At 37.1% G+C, this 21,820-nt stretch overlaps 1 protein-coding gene and 1 long non-coding RNA gene across 13 annotated transcripts in view; one reads left to right on the forward strand and one right to left on the reverse strand.

Annotated features, from left to right (window-relative positions):
- Positions 1 to 21,820, forward strand: part of ATF7IP (activating transcription factor 7 interacting protein) — a 78,643-nt gene that overhangs the window by 6,954 nt on the left and 49,869 nt on the right. Inside the window, exon 1 of one of the 11 annotated variants that reach the window (XM_064419991.1) lies at positions 8,705 to 8,834. The exons of 9 other annotated variants lie outside the window; for them this stretch is intronic. The gene's annotated coding sequence lies outside the window, so the exon portion shown is untranslated. Of the gene's footprint in view, positions 1 to 8,704; positions 8,835 to 10,759; positions 11,137 to 21,820 lie in introns of those variants that run through there. One more of the 11 variants, XM_064419988.1, reaches the window with a different exon arrangement.
- On the reverse strand, positions 656 to 21,640 carry LOC135300509 (uncharacterized). Of its 2 annotated transcripts, XR_010362346.1 has the most exons (4): positions 21,542 to 21,640; positions 21,342 to 21,393; positions 4,597 to 4,713; positions 656 to 4,504 (listed from the first exon to the last, which is right to left on the reverse strand). It is a non-coding gene; the product is annotated as an uncharacterized LOC135300509 (long non-coding RNA). The 2 variants fall into 2 exon arrangements; XR_010362345.1 differs by lacking the exons at positions 21,342 to 21,393; positions 21,542 to 21,640 and adding an exon at positions 8,114 to 8,673.

The following is a 21,820-nucleotide window of genomic DNA, read 5'->3' on the forward strand; positions in this document are numbered from 1 at the left end:
CCGACTTCAGTCAATGCACTGAAAATTTCCCTCTTTGGTCCTACCACCAAGCAGCTTGGAATAATGAAGTGTGCTTAAATGTTGTGCAGACTTTTGGTTTTTCTTAACTTCAGTACTCCATGTCAGACTCCAGTCTCATGATTATGAGCTCTTTTCTTTCCCCCAGAAGTTTAGGTAGTGTTTATTTCTGAAGTCCTAATGAGAGCCAAGATGTTTCTTGAAGTCAGTCTACTGGCATGTGAACATGGGAGTAAAAAAGGGTTGCAGTGGGTAGTGTTTAGAGACTTCAGTTGAAATGTGTACAAGTAGTAGTTTCTCCTGAATTTTGTCAAGGTGTAAGAACTGTTTTGCTTACTTAATGTTGATGAACATATAAAACTCCACTAAACAAAACAAAAAAGATCAATAAAGGAAAAGGGTAAAAGAGAAAAGTGGATAGGATGTAGTTTAGACACAAGGATTTGTGGATGACATGTAGCTAACTGGTTTCTAAGCATCAAATTTGAGCAAAAAAAAGTATTCATGCCTTGGCTGTTCTCTCCTGCCCTTATTATATTTAAATGCATAAAACCTTGTATGAAAGAGCAGAAATTGCTGTCTGGCCTTGATTCTTCAGGGAAGGAGCCCTGGTATTTCGAACTGTGCCTCTATAATACTTAAGAGACGTGGGAAGGTGATGTTACTTACACAGGGCAATACCTAGAGAAACAAGAGGATGCCATTCTCTTGTGGTTCTTGTTTGATGTTCATGAGAAACTGGGAAAATGGAAGCCCTGTTTTAATTTATGGCTATGGTAGTTGAACTTACTGAGATGATATTGGAGTGTTTTGGCATGTTATCAAAAGAGGGCAGGATTAAAGGTTGTTTGCAGTTCTTATCGTAACATGTTTATGTTTTGTTCTCTAGTGTTAAAAAAATGCTTTATTTTCTTGAGATTTTGACTAAAGAATCTGTATAAATGCCATGCTAGGTAGCAATGAAAAAAACTGTAGTCTCGTGCTAGTACAGAATTACACGTTAGTGGAGGTTGAGTCTAACATTTCCTGGGCCAAAGCAGTTTCAGAGAACTTAATCTATTCGTAAGTCTGTGTTTATTTAAACTTCAGGTTTTATTTTAAAATTAGTTTGATTAATAACTTTTAGCACACTTATTAACATGCTTTTGTGTGCTAATGGAGGTATATTGAACTGGACATTTAAGCTAACGCATATTATTTCTTACTATTCAGTAAGATTTTTGGCATCCATGTGTCTGTGTTAATGTATTAGTGCCTCTGCATGTTGCTGAAGCTTTCTGACAAGGCAAGACATTTGTAGCAACAAGACTGTGACATGGATTTTGTTTTCTCTGGCTCAGGGAAAGTGTTCTGTGAAATTTTTTTGCAAACTTGTTGTTTTGCCTGTTCAAACCTATTTAAGTCATTGTCATCCATATGTCAAGCTCCAAGACGCCACGTTACATAAAACACAGTGTTGTACAAGTGCAACTTTTGGATTCTGGGTTAGAACGTCCCTGTGGTTTTTGTGATATTCTTGGAATTTTAAGACTTGGAGTCACAATTCACCCTTTTGATGTACAAATTTTGTAGATACACTAAACACAGAATTTTGTTTAAAACATTGCTACTGGGGGAATCAAAGTATATGTATATTTGTTATACAAATAAAATATTTAAGTTTTAATTTTGAAATCTTACAAGTTATTGTAAATTTTCACCAACTAGTGTGGTACATATGGTGTTCAGAGTAAGCAACATGGGGTATATAATCAAGATAATATCAAATTTTTCTTTTGAATTGGCTGTAGATTTGATTTTTACTTTAGTACAAGGTGTTGGTGAAAAAAGCTTCATTGTAATGGATAGTTTTAAATTATCTGTAATGAATTTGTTCTCTGACGTTCATGAGTTTGTTTTTTAAGAAATATGTTTTTTGAACTTCAAGTGTATTTTAATGTAGTTTTCTGAATCTGTACGGTAGTACTATCAGAGACAATCAGTGGAGCTCTCTCCTGTGTAGCATGTGCCCTTCCTTGTACAGCAGGTCATGGTAATACAAGGACAAAAGGAAAAGCCGGATGGTGTATTTCACCATTTTTTAAGTTAGAGATACTGACTGTAGTGCTGATGAGTGCATCAGACAACTACTGCTAGCATGATTAATCAATCCAGAAATAACTAGCTACAGCTGGCAACAGACATGCACAGTTAGATGAGTCTAGACCATTTCATAATTTGAGTGGTTGGAGGGCATGTTCTTCTGCTTTTTAGAGAGAAGTGACTTACTATATTGTGCTAATTTTGGATTGCAAAGAGTATTTTTTGTTAGAAGGCTAGATATAATTCAACACTAATTTTCTTTAGAATTGCCCCATGGACTCTTGCAAGTATTTTGTTTTGAAATAGATAAATTTGGATTATGTAGAAAGAAGTGAGGCAGATATAGAGGAGCACACTCCAGAACTGATCCAGCATTGCCTTTATGAGAGTACGTGATTGGTTATTACCATTAATAACTAATATTACTATTTTTATTACAATGAACAGACAAGAGAGCGAAACCTCTATTAATTTAATTTTGTGTTAAACTTGTGTCTTTGGTTAACAACCCCCTTCTCCCTACCATAGGTTCTCACACCAAGTCTTCAGGAACTGCTCTGTTACAAGATTCCATCAAAATTCCTTAAGTGATTCCAGATACAGCCCTTCTTTGAAAAACTTAGACAACAAGCTGCATTGAAGTCATAAAGAGTTAGATTTCTTCAAGGGATGAAGTTCTGGAATGTTCTTGGGATTTTGCTAGCTTTCTTGTAAAGTGAACATCCTTTTTTCCTCCCCAAGTAAAATTTATATTGGGCAACTAATATTAAAGGCTATTTCAAAATAGATGGAGCAGTACAAAGCTGTAGGTTAATCTCTTAAGTGGGTTGTTTTGGTTTGTTTTGCCTTTTTTTTTTAGAAGCATTGAAGTGAGCCTGCTCTTGAAAAGTATTCCTTACTGTTTGTCAGCTCTGCGCGTGATCCAGCTCTGGATCCGTGACTGTTAATATGTGACATGAATTCAAGAATTCTGAACTGCCTTGCACTTGTGAGAGATTTGAAGCATGTTACACAAACCTGGATCACAAGCCTAGCAGGGCTGCCTCTTGCTCCTTTTTGGTTTGGTTTGATTTTCTCTTTACCAGTGGTGCTAGGAAGCTGCAGTGCTGTAGCTGTGCATTAACCACTTCCTGCCTGTCAAAGAAACCACTCCTCTGCTCACATGTACGCACCCCTTCCACCTCTGCAGTTTGTTGCAGTGTGGTAAAGACAGAGGTGCTTGGCTGTGTAAATGTTTTACCTCTTGCTGAGTTGTCTCTGATTTGGCTTGAGTGAATGCTGCAGCCATTTTAGTCTTATTTTCAGTACAGCTGAGACAGAGCAGTTTCAGAATGGCTGAAAAAGTGCTCTTCAGTGTAGCACTTCAGCTTGACTGTGTGCAAATGAACAGAACTGTTATCATCACGTGCTCCAGACCTTAGAGGTGAGCACCAGCTCTACTCTGCTGAAGAGCAATTTAAAACCTTGGTTAGGCATACTTAAAACTAATTCTAAGCTATGTAAAATAAGTTGCAATGCTGTTGTCTTTTTTTTTTTTTTTTTTGGTCAATTGTAGTGGGTTTTGGTTTTTGGTTGACTTTTTGTTTGTGGTTTGGTTTTTGGAGTTCAGTTGTCATTAGGTTTTTTTTTTGTTTGTGCTTTCTTTGTTTTCTCTTTGTTTCACACTGAATGAATTCACAGACCTCCATCTTGTCTCAGTTACAGAATACATTAGATGAGATAGGACAGGTCAAATATCATATTTGTCCTGCTACTAAAATTACTTTGTTTTGGCTTAATTTCTTAGCAGACCAGAAGAGCACTCATTCTGTGGTGTCCCTTTGTCAAATGCTTTCCTCATACTTTAAGTGAAAAATTAAATAAACTCTTTACAAACTTTATTAAATTTTTGTAACCAAGCAATTAGATTGGATTATCGTGTTTCCAATGTGCAACTTTTCCAATGGTAGATAATTACAATGCCTATATAAATACATTAGAAAAACAACGATTACATAAATGTTAACTGTTTTGCAGCTAGCGCTTACTTGCTACTCAAGAATAATACTACAAATTTTCTGGGATTACTACAAATCAGAAGGTGGAAGTTTTGAGGTCTATTGTTATTTCTTTTGCACAACTTCATTGAAATCTGCGTTTCGAAGTGTTAATGGTTTCACATGGCCTCATGTATTCTGCTGTGTGGTACCGGTTGGTGACCTAGCTGTCATCCTTAAAACTCATTAGTAGGTACTGTTTGTGTCCTGGGAGATGAAAATAGAAGAAGAGTAATGCTCAACTTTTTCACCGGGGAGTTGGACAGCAGAAGAGAAGAAAGAAGGCATTTTTGTTCATGACTGTCTATATAGTCTTCTTGTTCTGTGTCTTGTGTCTTGTTCAGCTCTTCATGGGTTCTGAACCTAAACTGTGCAGAAATTAAACCAAGACTAAGTAAACAGGAAGCTTCTGGAAGTTCTCCAGAAATACCAGGAGCAGCAGATGAGCTGGATAACTCACCAGTGGGTAGCTCATAGTATTTCCTGGCTGTAGTTGAACTTGGTGCTAGGACTGTGAAAGCTAGTCTAAATGCCAACACGTTGAGTCCTTTCTCGGAATTTCCGCTTTCAGTATAACCTATAACAAAGCACTTGGTGGTTAAATTAGTATTAAATATCTCTTCTCATATATTATCTTGCACAGTTAATGACAACACAGTGTTTATAAAGACACTGAATATTTTGTGCAGACATCGCATGTTAGATTCTCAGGAGACGTTTCTCCATGTTTATTTTATTTGATAAAAAGAAATAAAGTCAGTAAAATGCAGAGTTTTTAAGGTGAGATGGATTGATGACTTCAATTAACAGTAAATTTCTATGTAATTGGTTGTAGTTTTTTTCTGCTTTAGGATAAGAGATAAGAGTAATGCAAATATGTGGTCAGAAGTGGTGATGAAAAACAGATAGTTTTACTATTTTAATTGTTAGTGGAACTTCGTTTAGTGAATTTGATTTACACCAGATTTTAGTTCATAGTGGCTTTTTTTTGACTGGGTAAGATAGTTAAGATCCTAGGAACGTCTGGGTCCTTTAAAATGTCTGAAAATTCAAACCACAAATTCCAATAAAACACATCTTGATAAAATTTGAAGTTCTGCCATACATTACCTCATCTAATTAATGTAGATTAATAATGTAGTGCAACAATAATCTTTCTGGTTTTCTGCAAGATACTGGGTTATCCTTACCCTAGTCTTGGAAATGATTACTGACGTTTATATGTTTAGTCAGTTATTGTTCATTACTTCCAGATGTTAGTAACATACATTGTTCATGGGAAGCAGAAACATTTCATTCTTTGAGATCACCAAACTCCTACTTTATAATCTCTGAAGGGGACTAAGTTTTATGTCTAAAACGTACTTTACTATACACATTCTATGGTGGTTTGTTGGTTTTCTGGGAGTGGGGTTTTTGATTGGTAGGGGTTTCTCAAAGAAAACAGCAGGCATATAAATATTGCCCAGTGCTCTTTGTTTTGTTGATTTCATATTTCTCTGTTAAACTCTGCTTTAATGGAAGTGTGAAAAGTAGAATATTTTGGACAATTGCAATAAGGAGTGGTTTTTCATAGGTATTTCATTTGAATAAGATACTGTATTTTCTAGACCATGTCTTTAAAATAAGTCCTTGTCTTTTATAAAAAAATTCTTTTAGTGACTTTTTGTCGCCCATGTTTGTTTTTTTTATTTTGAGCTGAGTGAGCTTACTCCCATTTTGCAGAAAAGGTATGGAGTGGTTGCCAGAGGTCAGAGAAAAGCTCTTGTCTCTGTGTTTCCCATTCCCTTTGGTTTTGGTTTCCTTTGCTTTTTAATGGGCCATTTTGAACACAGATCCATTTTCGGAAGTGCTGTACAAAATGACTGACTGGCCCAACAGGGAGCCTGTAGTGTTTTGTTCTATGAGCTGCATGGGTAGTGTGGTTTGGTTTGGGGTTTTGTTGGTTGGTTTTCTTTTTTCTTTCCTGAAGTAGGTGTTGGAATGCTAAAAGTATGGTACGTTTTGCATATGGGATAGATTCCCATTTTCAGAAATCCAAGTACATTGTAATGTTTTTTTATGGTAGTACTAGTAATTGAAAGCACAGTCTTTTTCTGTCTTGACTTCCATGGTGCTAATAGTTTGGGTCTTACTAGTCAAAAAAAATGAAAACCACCAATTTATGTGCAGAGGAACAGGGTACTTGAGTGGATGCTGAAACACCCTCCTACTACCACCACTTTTATTAAATACGTAAATTAGATGTCCATGCTTTGAATTAGAAATAGATGAGTGTAATGAAGCAGTGACTTTAACTGAATTGATTGCTCTGCAGTTTTAATGCAAGATGCGATGTCAGACTGCGGTCAGTATTCTTGTGTCTGTGTATACTAGAAAAATTAGCTTTGTACTGCTGATAGGTAAACTTGAAGGACAGACTATCAGGAGTTAAATAAATTTCTAATAGGGTAGTAGTCTCAAATCTACCTGACTGTCCAAGAGAAATACCATTTCCAAAAGAAAAAACAGTAGTTCACTCTGAAAAAGTATGTAGATTCCTTTTTTTTCCCCCTTGCAAATGCTGTACTTTAAAAGAATAATTTTCTTGTAATGACTCTATTTTTTCATTTATTCGCTAACTTATTTGGATTGTTTTTCATTACTAAGTCATAGTTGCTTGAAACCATTCTAACATGATTTGATTATTTTTATGTCCCTCTTAAAGTTCTGAATTCTCTCAATTTGCATAGCTGCATCATCTATTTTGATAGAAACTTCAGGAGCAAACAGTTTCAGGCAGGATTTGAAATGGACTGGAACAGACTGTTGAATGAATGCAATACTATTTAATATATGGATATCACTTTAAAACAGCTGACTTGTTTGGTTCTTTAGGTGGAAGTAAATGGTTACCAAGTTCTTAGAACTGTTTGGAATCTTAATCATGTTATGACTGTTATTAAACAGTTGAATTGGACCTTTATTTTTTAGCTGTAAAATTTAGTAGGTTTTTTTTTTAAGCGTGTACTGTCTTTGAAGGAATTATGAGTAAGCTGAATTTTTTGCTATCTTCCATCATCTTGCTTTTCAGATTGAGATCAGTCAGCTGTTTAGTGAATAACAAAATTCTGCATGTAAATTTAAGTGAGAAAAATGTGGGAGTTTTGAAGTTGATGAAAATACTCATACTGAGGACTCCACATTTCTAGAAGAAAGGGGGTGCTACATATTAGACTGTTACAGCCTGGAACTTAGCCGGTTTAGACATTCATCACCCCTTTTCTACAACAGAAAAGCAGATAGAATTATTTTCAGTCCTCCCTCCCCCATTTCCTGCCCTTCCTGTTCTTTCTGCTGATACAGGCTTCTGCTGTAAAATATCTTCAAATAAACCACAGCAGCTAAGATAATGATTTGATAGACAGTTTTCCGCTTCAGAAATGAGCACAATTTTCTGTGTCTTTGAAACACAATTGTGAGAAAATTTTGGGAATTATTAAAGTCTTAGTTGACTCTTAAATAAGTAGTAATTTGATCTGTTTTGTTTTGGAGAAGAAAAGTCAGGGAAAATAATGTTTTGGACTGGTGTCAGCAGGCTCAGGGCCTTTAATTTTCATTTGCTCTGTGGTGGGTGTTTCTTATTTGTTTAAGATTTGTTGTTGTTTTGGTTTCGTTTGGTTTTTTTAGGTCAAGGCACTAGTGATCGATTTCATCATGGTTGGATTTATGGGGTTTTTTTCCTTTTATTTTAGACAAATTTTGCCAATGAAATGCTTCAATATTTAAAATTGTCTGGATTGGGGAAATAGTTTTGTATGACTTTTTTTCTCTAACTATTTTGAGAGAACTGAATTGATCTTTTCAGTTGTCTTTGATTAGTACCTATTGAACCCATACAGTTAATAGTTATTTTGAACACAGCTAGAATCACTACTTTAGACTGCAACATTTGTTCTTTAAGGTCATTTCTGGTGGCGGAGTAGGAAGTCGTTTACCTGTTTGAGGAAGAGAACTGGCTCTGAGAACATAATAGCTTTTAGGCGTTTCTACCATCACCGGCAAAACGTGGAAAAAGCAGGCAGACATTTTGGCTTTTTCCGTAGTGGCAGTCACCGGAGAATTATGATTGAGTACATTATGATTCGGTGTCTCAACAACAAACAAACGACAAAACAAACCATGCTCCCCTCCCACTCCCCCCCTCTCCCCACTCCAGCCCGAGGCGGGGGGGAAAGCCCAAGCTGGAAAGAAAAAAAAGAAAATCCCGCCCAAATCCAGTTCTCTGGAGGCTGCTGAAGGGTCCCTGTACTTGATTTGGGGTCGGCTGCGAGCCCTGTGCGCGGCAGACAGAGGCTGCCGCCGCTCCGGGGCTCGGCCCCTCTGCCCTGCCGAACCGAGCTGGTGCGTTTCTATCTCCCTAATCAGTGGCTCCTCCTCTCTGTGAAAACGTTTTGTGTTTGAAACTGAGCTTTGTCATAGCCAGTGGTGTGAGAGGGAGGAAGGCACAGCCAGGGGGTGCGGGTGACTCTGCCCGAACGTTCTGGAAGCGGGGTGGTGCTTCCCGCAGACTGCAGATGCAGCGCTCGCCCGCGGGGGCTGCCGGCAAGTTCAGGCATGGACTTACCAGAGCGGACTGGAGCCTGGAACAGAAAATGCTCCAAGGCTCTTATTTTTACAGCGTGTTTTACTGTGTTAAGAACAATACTGTTAATTCAGGTACTTGTGCATAATGCAATAGAGCTGGGGGGAGGGTAGTAACATGGTTGTATTTGGGAAATCTAAGATTTTTTTTTTTTTAAGCAGCACTGGTGCCCTTTCTTTTTAAGCTCAGAAGCTGTTAATCCGATGATTCATTCTGCAAATGACAACAGAATCACTGAAAGATGTATTTTGCATGCGCTTAGATGCACTAGCATGCATAAATCAGTCTGAAAGTACTGCAAATCAAAAGATATAGCTAAAATAAAAGGGATGTTAGTGATTGTCACTTTGAAGTGACAGGAATTCTGGAAAAATAATTAGCTTTCCCTTACAAATCACTCTGGTGTTTTGGATGCAAAAGTTGAGGATAAATTATAACAACAAGTTAGGAATACTTTGCATTGCTAAGTATTTTCAGATACAAAAATAGTATCTTGTTGACATTACAGATGAGCATATTATGTTATGCTCAAATAACCTGGAACCAGTGATAATGAACAAATTATGCTTGCAGCAGAAAATGGGACATACAATTTGACTGTATATAGCCTTGACACTGTTAAAAAGGAACAATGCAGGGAACAAGAGGAGGCCAGGGGTGTAAAGCAGGCCCTCTTGGTCCTGAGATGCTCTGCCATGTTCAGATTAATAAGCATCCCTGTCTCCTTTATTTTGCTTTTTCACTAAATGGTGCCAGGCTGCAACTACAGATGCCTATTGCTAAATGTGTAGCTAGCCAAACTTGTTTTTATTTAAGGTTTCACAAATTTGTGTTTACAGCTAGTATAAAAATGTACCTATTTGCATTGGCTCTTTCATACCCTAAGAGTTCTTGCAAGGCGGCAGGTGAGGAGGGATGATGTATTTGCAAATTAATCATCCTTTATACACATACTCATTCTTAAAGCCTGGCTTCTTTTTTCTTTTCCCCCTAAAAAGTACAGTGATTTTTGGAACAGACGTTTTTCAAATGTAACCTATTCATTTATTTAACTGGACTTTGACTGGAAGAAAAAAGGTAAGAATTTTAAAATTAGGTATTACAAGTCAAAGTAAGGCTGAAATCCCAGCTTCTGCCACTGTACCTTAGAGATACTTGAAAAAAATAATTATGCTTGAGAGATTTTTTTTCTTTCCCTCCTACACCTAACTAATTAAGAAAAAGTTAAATGTGAAATAGAGACAACAAATTAAATGGCCAGACATGTTACTTGTCAGTATTAGGTTAAAAAATTTGTCTTACTTGGCACTAACATTTATTTCTTGATGGAAATCTGCAAAATACTGGAAATATTAGGTTAAGACAACCTGGTTGTTGAGCATAGTGTAATTTTTCTGATGTTATTTCTCTTACTAGACAATAACTGTGAACAGTGTGTGTAACATCCTACTTGAAACAGACTGCAAGGTGAAATTTATTTTGCAGACACCATTGTCAATTTTCATTTATATGAACAATGAGAGCAGCACTTGACTTCTGACATGGATCTGGATTATTAGTAAGCAAATACCTAGAAAGGTATATTCTAGAACCCGTGGGGAGGGGCAAGGCTTTGCTCAGTAATATCCTGCTGCAATTTAGTCTTGAAATCAGGCCCCTTTATGTAAATTTTTACTGGCGCCAGCTAGCTGTAACTGCAGTCTGGCTCCGTGTCGGCAGCAGCTAACATGTGTCATGGACTTCTTCACACAGGCTGCAGGAGCACTCTGGTTTCCAGACAGAAAAAGCAGCACTGATGAATGTGAAAAGATGTACAAAGGAATCTAGGTGTAATTAGATTGCTAGTAAGTGAAAATTCTGAGGGAATTTCAGCTTTCTTGTTTTTTGGGTTTTTTTTCCCCAGTGTGCTGTCTTGCGCTGTGCTGTAATAAATCTTTGCCTGTTGGTACTACTGTGTGGTATGTGGGAGGTACTTCACTGCACATAGTTGCTGCAGCACTAATAGTTGGCAGCACAGAAGGCAGCACAAAGAGTACAACTGGAGGCACTTGCAGTTGCAACAGTTTCCTTAGAGGCTGTGGCATGCTCAGTGAGCTGCAGGGGCACTCTGACGCATTCAGCTACTATGTGGAGACGTAGAAATTCCAGCACGCTTTAACGAACAGATGTAGGCTACTAGCTGAGAGGTGTAACAGCATAGCTCAGGCTGGCTGAAAACCAGTACTCATGCTGCTGTGTAAACAAAACAAGATCTTAGTATCAAGATGGCCGACCTGGAAGTCTACTTGTAGCTCATAATACTTAGGTAAATGAGCTGCATGTCAGTGGCTTACTCAGAGGAGGAAGCTCATTTTGTACGTGCCATCTTCTCACCAGGTAAGAGAATCAACTAATTTTCTAATTCATGTTTTAGAGGACTTGGAAGTTAATTTTTCATTTAGGTCCTACCCCCCCACTTTGGCACAATGCCAGGAATTAAATTTCAATGTAAGTGGCATTTTCTGATAAACCCAAAAGTCATTTGTTGTAGTTGTAATTATATTGGAGCTGCTGTGTTTAGGGGGAATGTTACCCAGACATTATTGTAGACTATTTACTTTAGTAAAAGTAAGTAGTTAAAAAATATTCAAAATTTCAGTGTGTAGCTTTTGTTGGTAATGTTGCTGCTTTTGTTTGATTCATACCTCTACTGTTTTGCTAGTGTGTTATTTTTGTCTCTATAGTGACACTGGTTGATGCACATGGAGGTTTAACAATAGTGAGAGCTTACCCTGGAGGGGGTGCAGAGTTGACAAAGTTGAATCCACCAATTGTGTTTGGCTTTGTGGTGTTATGAAGGATCTTTGTTATCCTGGTTGTAGCTTGAATTTTCTTGTTGAGATTGCAAAGCTGTTAAAGCAGTTAGATACTGAACTGTTGTCCATGTATTTTTTAGTATATATACCTTCTTAAATGTCTATATATACCTTATTAAAAGCTGCAAGAGGGGAACTAGATCAGAATATGGCGTTTTTATGATCTCTCCCCTTGAGAAGACAATAATTTTGCCTTAAAGCAGGAAATTTTAACATAATTGAAGTATTGCTAATTACATAATATGCTCTATTGTGGTTATGCATGTAGCGCATGAAATGGCTGCATGGGGCAGATGTGCTAGTTCTGCACAAATACATTTGTGTTGTTTCTGTTTTACGAGTCAAAGTAATGACAACATGGAAGACTGGGAAGGAGAGATGGTAGGAGAAAATTAGTTGAAAGGATGGTCACTGACCTAGAGGAAAGAGATAATTGGAGATGCATGAACAAGCCAACAAAACATGGCCTCTTAAAGGCAGTCATCAGCTCAAGACAGGGATGTGGAACTGGAAGTAGGCCTGTTTTGGTTGAAGGAAAAATAAGATCACTTGAAGAGAATTCAGCTAGAGAGGTAGAAGGACAAAGTAAGCAGGTCAAATTATTACAGCTTAAAACAGCAGTGATAGATATTGAAAGCATGGGAGGCATTCTGAAATGGCCTGGGAATTAAGGTTGATAGAGTAAATATGCTAGGAAGGAGAACCATAACTCATTGATACTGTGGAAGATAATTTAACGGTAATAGAGAAAGGTAAACTTTTACATTCATATGGCCGAGAAAAATGCTGTATGCCTGCAATATGGGCCAAATGAGCTGCAGTTTGTAGATAGCTCACACACTTTGAAACCTTTGATAACTTTTTAGTGCTAACTGAAGGTTTGATGTGGACGGAATTTTGCTTGTCCGCTTACATGCGTGTCTGACCTACAAAAAGTACAAAAATGGGTGTGTGTGTGAGAGAGTACAAACAGAGGTGTATGGTTACATACATTACACTAGAAACCTTTAACGCCTATAAAGTTTTCCATAAATGTCAAATTCCGTTAGAACCAGTCTTGCTTTCCTTGCTGTATGAAGGAAGCAGTTTTAGCGCGCCTCCCTCTTTTCTGTGAAGTGTGAGTGTTAGTATGGTAGAGGAGAAATGGCATTGAGTGGGGCACGAAAAATGTAGAAAACTGATTAAAATAAAATATTCCTGAGAGGAAAACCTTGACTGGTAAAGCAAACAATAACAAATGTGATATTTCTTAAGAATTGAGAATTCTAACAGTAATGTAGGTGATAATAACAAAATCATAGTGAAAGAAAAAAATATATATCACAGTAAATGTTTTGCATTGTTTTAGATGAAAGTGAGATAATATTATAAGGTCATGTAGACAACTTTTTGAAATGTTGATATTAAAGGTTACATGATAGATATTTCTTAGCAAAGGTCTTACAAAGGTCTTTGTAATCTCCATCCAGGAGTTTTAAAATAATCGGCTAGGAAATCCGAGATGTCCCTCCCAGTAACTCAGTATAAAGTTGGAATTGTGGAAGACCCTGAAGACTTTTTGAAAAGGTCTGGAGAAAAAGAATGGAGGATTAACAGTGTGTCAGTAGATGTGAGAGAATATTATTTCAATCAATAAGGTCATTTAATTGCTGAAACACTATTATAAAAAGGATATCCTAATTAAATTGTTTTAGAACAAAATTCTTTGGTGTAAATACCCAGTATCTGTAATGCACTTACTCTTTGATACTCCTTAAATAACAACTTCCCTCCCCAAATCCTGTATCGATAAGATATTAAATTGATTTTTAAAGCTTTTGAAGGGGAGAGGGTAGCAATCATGCTCCAAGTAGAGTTTATGATTGGCATTGTGAAATAGTTACTTTTTGTTAACTTAGAGGGGATGGAAAGATTGACTCTTACAGAGTCATCAGGATAATTTGCTTAGTGAGACCCAAACACCATTTATTAGATTTATTAAATTCTATGTGTTACCCTTGCACACCAAAATCTGATTTATACATATTTGCTTGACAGGACACTGTCCTGGGAGTAAGTGGGGATCACACAGACAAAATAGGTTGCTAAAGCCCAAAATAAACAGGTAATGCGGAGGGACTGAAATTCTGTAGCATACAGAGAAAGAGTAAGGAAGTCGTACTCTTTATAAAGTTATGTTCCTGGATGATACTAAATGCTGATGATGTGAATTATGCCTCAATACAGGTTGCAGTCCTGTTGTCTGTATTGGTTTTTTACAGTGCTGAAAAATTAGGAGGGGTCCTGGCAAAAAGCACAGGAATGATTATGACCTGGTCATATTCACCTTGGGGCTATATAAATAAAATAGTTTTATGGTTGCAAATGCAAGTCCAGGAGAGGTGATCATGCATACAAATTCATCAGGAGAGTCTGTAGTTAGTCTGAAAAATTATCAGGAAACAGTTCAGCTATGCTATGTGCCAGCACATGAAGAAAGGATGTATAATGACTCTTCTTTAATTCAAGGAGAAATCTAGCCTTTGATTTTTTGGATGAGGTGAAACTGCAGCCTGTCCTTTCCAGGAAGCAAGCAAGCATGTTGGCTTGCTGGGTCACCTGGCAAGAGACGGACTGTGGACAAGTGTTCCTTCTGATGTTAAAGGCTTCTGGGCAGAACCTTTCTGGAGGTTGACTTACAGCAAACCTTAAATGGTCAAAATTCAAGATGCTTTCATTTGTGTCTTTTACACATTTTATCAATGGAAGCATTTTTAAGTGTAATTCTTATTGTCTGCTTCTGGCTTCTATCTCTGGGTCACATTTGGGAAACTTTCGGGCAAGAAAAATGAAGGTTTTTTTTAAATGGTCACTCTGAGTGACTGTGCAGATGCATTTTTCTCCATATGATATTTTATGAAATTTGGGAAGGCAAACAGTCTAAAATAGCTGTATAAATTCTTTATGTACTTCAGCGTTTCTGAAATGGTATTACTGGATTGCTGCTTCATCGGCTGCTTTTCCCGCTCATAAAACAGTAAAATAAAGGATCTTTTTTTTGTAGAACTGCTTTGAGCTTTTCACTGAAGAAGTCTTTTCCAGACCAAGTACTACCAACTCATGAATGCACTGGACAGTATCACTACAGCCTGGCCACTGTTTTTGGGACCAGGATCAAAAAATTTTTACATACTGTTCTGGCAAAATCATTGCCAAATAATGAATCAGTAGAGGTAAACTTGCAGCTCCTTTTTTTGGTATTGTATTATATTATACTGTGAATCCTAGTTTGATGTTCTGTGCAGACTATCAATGCTTAATGTATTTGTAATGTTGTTTTCTTTATTTTTGAAAATTTGCATTAGCAAGCAAAACAATGACATCATCACTGGAAGAAGTCTGCTTTTTATCACTACCAACCTTTCCACTTAGGAATGCAACACTGGAGTTCGAGACAGCTCTAGACTTGGTTTTTCTGGTGTCCTAAACAGATCATATATCTAGGTGCATTTCATTAGTTCACTGAGTTAGTGTGTATGATGTCACTAGTCAGCATGAACAAAACATTGCTGGCTGACTTCAGTCCACACGTTTGCTGCCAGCAACCATGCAGAGGTGATGGTGTTGAGTAACTGCAAACTGGGGCTTATGGTGGCTTTGAAAAGAATTCATCAGGAAAAAAAAACAAACCAAAAACTGTCATCCTAGATGTGAAGTTTAAACCTGGGAAGGCCTTCCAGAATTACTTGTAAGCCTCATTGAGGTCATTTACAGACATAAACACTTTGGGAAGTGTAAGTTGATCGCATTTGAGACCTGTAGCTTCTTAATCTAAAAGACAAAGGTCTTTATGGACTAGATGGAACATCTCTGCAGTCTTCCTTTGTATTTTGCTATTGTGTCCTCTGAGAAACCTAGCATGAGAACTTGCTGAGTGCTGTGGACAAAGAACACTTTGTGTATCTTTTTCCTACTTTCTTCTTCAAGGATCTTAGACTAAGAAACCAAGGAAACACAAAGATTAATTCTTCCATTGTTACAGAAAAGAAATGTCTTCAGACTACAGATTTTAATTTCAGTTTCTTATGTTTATAAGTCCATATTCCTTTGTAATATTAACAACAAGCTGTAATTCACAGAAAATACTTCAGATTTCTTGTACTAGGATTTTGCTACAGATGTGGCTGTTGACATTTGGTCATCCCACAGCACAAAAAATAAGTAGTACTTAGCAGCTAAAGTGATACAGCACTTGCTAATTGACTCCCTTTTATTAAGATTCATACTGCAAGATGAGAAAGTCCAATAGCTGGGTTGCTTTTAGATAATTGGTTTTTTACTCTACATCTTTGAGACTTCTGTGTAACATTAGGTTTGTCATCTCCTATTTCAAATGGGTAATTAAGCACTTGCTTTTTCCCCCATTATTGTAAGGTAATGATTTGAAGAACTGTTGCCTGAAGTGCATGCATGCTTCCACTTAGTATTTCATAAAAACAACTATTTGCAGTTCTCATCACAAGAGTCTACATCTAATTATTAGCATTTCATCCTCTTCTCTTTCTTCCTCAATCATTACTTAATCCAAAAGGGAGATGTCACAGTATTTAGTTAATGTAACAGAACCCTTTTAAGAAGACATTGAAGAGTACTTCTTAATGCTTAAATGCTACTTAATAAGGACAGGAGAGAATGGGACTCTGTGTATGGATATTGACTAAACTATTTAAGCTGGCACTGCCTAGCAGTGGTGGTGTTTATTCTGCTAGAGTTCTGAGAAGCTTGTTGCCTCTTTTGAATATTATTACTGCATGCAAACTATGCAGAGTAGCTGTCCAGGACAGAGGATGCTGTCTTGTTGCACAGGAAACCCCTCTGGAATAGATAACAGTCAGTGTGGGCAGTCTCTCAAGGAGCAGTAACCTCATAACAATATTATCTGCAAATATACGTTGACTGTGTGGATTTTTGCAGTCTTTTTTCATTTTGTGCCACTGTGAATCTGCTTCTTGATGTCTGTGTATTGGTAGAGTCACTGAAGTTCATTTATGTTGGGGTTTTTTTGTAAGATAGAAGGAGAACATGTATGGGCTCATGTGTCACATTCATTAACTGAGGGGGTTCCATCTCATGTATCAGAGTAGTATTTTACTCCTCTGTAATAAATCTAGATAACATGCTAATTGCTATGTGGTTTGAATTTTTTTTATATTCCTCTTAGTATGAAATTCTCAACTTCCTGTCCTTGCTTAACTTAAGTGGAGAAACCAGAAATCAGAAAAGGCAGGATGATTGCTGAATGTCTGTGGGGTTTCTGTAGCACTGTAGTGACTGTTTCTTGTCACATGCAAATATTCTAAGATATTTCATCTACACATAGATACTTAGAAAAGCATAGGAAAAAGGAAGCTTCCCCCGCACCCCTTTTTCCCCTCTGAAAAATCTTATTGCCTTTCATAAAACAGTTCTGAAAGGACTGGAATGAAATGAGGTTATTTAAGGAATAAGTAGGGTTCCAGTGAATATGCCAAAATAGCAAATATCAGATTTGAGATGAAACTAAGATGTTGCTTAGCAACTGTGGTAGCCTCTGGTAGCCACAGATATGCTGCTGTAAAGTGAGTCTGTCTGAAGCAGGATTTCTAAAGAAATTGCTTTTCTTCATGAAATTTTATACTGATTTATTCCTCATTTTGGTGAACCTTTTAACTGTCTTTGTCAGGGACAGGAAACAAAAACCTAGCAATAAAACTTATTTTGCAAATTTATCTTTTTTCTAGAGATAAACAAGACTTTTTATCAAATATTTTGGTCTTACATTTTATATTATAGTAGCAATAAACTCCAGTTTTCCCTTTTCCTTGACTTGTCTTGACAACTGATGCGGGATTATACTGCATTAGTCATGCATGGGCTGCAGTTGCAGAATGGGGAGAAAAAATATTTAGTCATAGCTGAATACTATAAATTGCATTCAGTGTTTTTCCTCATTGCACCATATTTTGAAACCTAACTTTTTTAGTTGTTGTGAGCTGTTTCAGACATTCATCTGAAATGAAATTTTGGAGGTGGAAGATGGGTTGTGGTGGTTGAAACCTATGTATGAAAACAATTTAAATTTGTGCGAATTTTAAGAGTGCGAATTTTAATCGAGTTTTGTAGGTATGAGGAGCTTATACCAAAACTGGGTTGTATTACATTGCACTTCAAGTTTATCCTGATTTTTTCATGGGAATTCTTAGAATTAAAAAAAATTCCAAAAGAGCGTTATGTTTTTGACAGGCACTTAAAGACTTTGTCCAATGCTTGGTGTCCCCTAGTCTGGACTTCCAAAAATAACCTTTCCCTTCTAGAATGGAATTCTTGGGCCTTGCAGTGTACCTTGCCCTAAAAACAGACATTGATAGCAGTTTTTATTTGACATCCTGTCTGTCCTGTTGTTTTCATGGATATTCATAAATAAAAATAGAAAATAAGTTGGTACCTGTCAAATTTGATACTCTTTGCAGTGTCTTTAAATATATTTCTCTGTATTTTTAGCAGCGGTATTTACTCAATGAATAGTTTATATTGCTATGTCAGAAGACTAAGTATGAAGAAAAATATGCAAAATGAGCCACTCATTCTATTGGTTGACCAAAGAAGGGGAAGTGAGGTGCTTGGAATTCATATCTCAGGTGTGATAAAAGTCAAGTGTCTTATATTAATTAAAAATGAAGTTTCAGAAACAATCTTACTTTAGCTGTATGAATTTTTTACATATCTGACCAGAGATAGCAAACAAGATGAAATTGTTTTTCTGTGAGAAAATTGCCTTAAGGATAAATTCACTTATGCTTATTTCAGCCTGATGATCTATTGTTTCCATATATATTTTTAGCTTCAATGTACAAGAATTACATTTAAAATCCTATACAAATGAAACTAGATCCTCAAGTTCACAACCTAATTACATTTTAGGCTTCTCTTATTATAAGCCATCTGATCATGTTTTGCTGGACAATGTAGAAACCATATGCATCTATATAAACACAAAATGCATGAAGTATATAAAATGCCTATGTACATATTATATTCAAAGAAGAGGGTTTTTTGTTTTTTTTTAAAATGATTTAGCTTGTTAGTAGAAGATGGCTTATCTTGAAAGGTACCTTCTGAACTGTGTTGCTGTCGTGCTGAAGATGTAACAGTCCTTCAGAAGACTGGTGTAGTCATGTGACCACCTTTAAAAGTCCCATTTTAGAAGCATTTTAATATTGAACACCTAATATGGATCTTCTGGTAATGAAATCAGTTGTACAGCTTAGTTCATAGAGTATCTTAGATCGGAAACAACCTTAAAAGATCACGTGATCTGGTCTTTCGTGGGAAAGAGAGCTTAGATGAGATTATCTGGCATCCTGTCAAATTACATCTTGAAAACTTCTAGTGATGGGGATTTTGTCACATCCTTGGGGAGGTTGTTTCAGTGACGCATGTTCTCCTTGTTAAAAAAAAAGGCGTCTGTCTTATATTGACACAAGTCTTGTTTTCCTGATTCTTTACCTACCAACTGATTTCAGCCAAACTTTAGCCCCACCCTAGCAAAAAAAAAAAAAAAAGGTATTTTCCCATCAACTGTGTAATTACTTTCAAGACACTACTCTCATCTTCGTTTTTGTTTAAATAACTTTGTTTTTCAGAGTATGTGAGTTAACAAGAATTATTAGCATTAGCATCTCAGAAATGAACATAGTGTGCTTTGTTGCTTAAGGTGCTACTGATACAGGTCAATACAACTGTGCCACTTACAACTAGTGTGGCATCATTTCAAAAGTTATTCCTACTGCTGTTGAATTTAGAAGTCTGGCCACAAGATGATGAAAAAAGAGTGTCTATTACATGTTTACAATTAAATCTAGAATATTGCATTTGGTCTCCTAACAAGTCAGGTAAATGGCACATAGTGAGATCATATGTCTGCTGTCTATGCAGCAAGTATGGTGAGTAGGTGTCAGAGGTTCTAGACAGGAAGAATACAGTAAGAACTAGTATCCTTTCAGGCTACTTTTTGACATTAAAGCCCCTTTCAAAGCTAGTTTGTTTTTCTTATTTCTATGATTGGAACTACGTAAAGAAATCATAGGTTTGTTTACTTCCTGCTTCCTGTTCCTTGGGCAGCTTAGCAAAGAATTATATCTGGCAATCTGTGTCTCTAGAGTTTGTTCCATATGTGCTGAAATTAAAAAATCATCCATGCAATGGTTGCTTACATATTAGCTTATTAAACATTTAAAGGACCTTTTGGGTGACGTATCGGGTAATTTTTTGTTACAAGTCTTTACAAATGTGAGATGTAACAAATCTTTGCCTAAGAGCAAATACAGAAAAATAACTGTCCACCTGCTGACCCAAGAGAATTTAATCTGCCATTATAGACTTCTACTAGAATAAGTAAGTCTTACTCTGGTTGCATGCTTTTGTAAAGTAAGAAATTGACTGCCTTAGAACTTTATTAGAATGCGGCTGTTTATCATTGTAAAAACATGAATTACATACATTATTTAACATATTAGTGCAATGTGTTAGAGGTATTTAAAATGTGCCCTTTTTTTCTTCTTCTGTATGTAGTAATAAATAGAGTATTAGGTTGGCATTTTCTTTCGTAGTTCCCATAATTTCACAACATTAGTTTCCTTTGGAAAACATTTACCCCCTGATAAATGAAAAATTGCCTTGTGATAGGAGATACCATTTCTAGTAAAATGCATTAAAAGTAGCTGATTAAGATCTATGCAGTAAGATACCTTTCCTTGAAGAAGTCTTGCGACAAACAGTCCTGACACTAGGTACAGGTAATAAAGTTTGGGTAAACTGTAGTTTTCACGAGAAAATTTGTGAGTATTGGTCTGTTTGGTGGTGGTGATGGTGGGGTTTTCCCCCTGATTTTATTTTAATGCACAAGTTTGTGTCTAATTTCACTTACTTCGTATTGGGATTTCTGTTTAATTTTTGTGATTCTGTTTTGTTGAGTCATTCAGAAGATAGCAAATGTCTTCAGTGATCTCTGTAACCAACCACCTGCTTTGGCCACTTTTTTTCTTGATCTCGTTATTTAATTGTGACAGAGAAAATACCATTTTTTTTTGTTCTAGCAGTGCTTGTGTACATGCTGTGTATCAGATGGCACGTCTCAGGCTGCCCAAGAGCTAGGTTAGACAGCTGTACATGTCCTGTGTGCACTGGCTGCTTCGTTGACCTTATGATGTTGGCTTTCACCTGCCTTTACCTGTTCCATGAAACAGAAACCTGGGGGCGGATGTGGAAACCTCTTTACTTGCTTCTGCTGCAGTCAGAAGAGTTTATGCTATCAGTTTCAGTGAAAATGAAACTTCTGTAGATAACTCCTGCTTTGTAGATTGAAGTAATAATATTATATACGTATAGATTACTGCTGGAGTTGCTATCATAGAACATGTATGTACGTAGCATCTTTTAAGATTTTGTGCTTTACGGATTTTGTATCTAAATTTTATTCTTAAGTGCTTCCTCTATTTTCAGAGTTTATTTTCTTAGTTCATCCTGCTTGCCCTTCCAAATCCCACACTGTCTTTAGTTTCAAGTGGAGGAATGGTACAGGTGTTTCTGGTGAGGTGAGATTAACACGGGGTAACTCAGGAGACAAGAACTTTGTTTGGGAGTCCACATCTAGTAAGGATTAGGTGGCATTAGTTGCAGGCGTTGTGGATTACTCCATTGCCAACTCACCAAACCGACATGGGGTATTACAGTAAGAAAGATGGCTTCTGTTCCAGCTTGCCTAGAAACGAAAGTGAGAAAGAAGATAGTGTGCGGATTATAATTGTTTGTTTTGATTTGAAAAGAGAATTACTTCAGAATCTATTTTCGTCACTTAAAAAGCCGCACCGAAATCCTGAGGGAGTTGAGTGCGCCGTGCCCGCACGTACCGTCACGCTGGGGCGGCTGTGCGTGCCTTGGCCCCTGGCGTTGGCTGCGCTGCACTCCCGCCCCGCTGCGGCGCCGCTGCCAGCAGCAGCAGTGCTGGCTATTTTTAGCCTGTTGCCAGGCAGATTTGGTTTATGCAAAGCAGCTCTGCAGCAGCCAATCCCAAACGGGTATGCAAATCTTTGGCAGTCCCCGCCATCACTTAGGGAGTCGAGGAGAGGACAAGATGGCTGCCGAGGTGCTGCCTTGGCCTGCCTCAGACACTTGCTGAAAGAAAACTC

This window comes from Passer domesticus, chromosome 5 (assembly GCF_036417665.1).
Source record: "Passer domesticus isolate bPasDom1 chromosome 5, bPasDom1.hap1, whole genome shotgun sequence".
NCBI lineage: Eukaryota > Metazoa > Chordata > Aves > Passeriformes > Passeridae > Passer > Passer domesticus.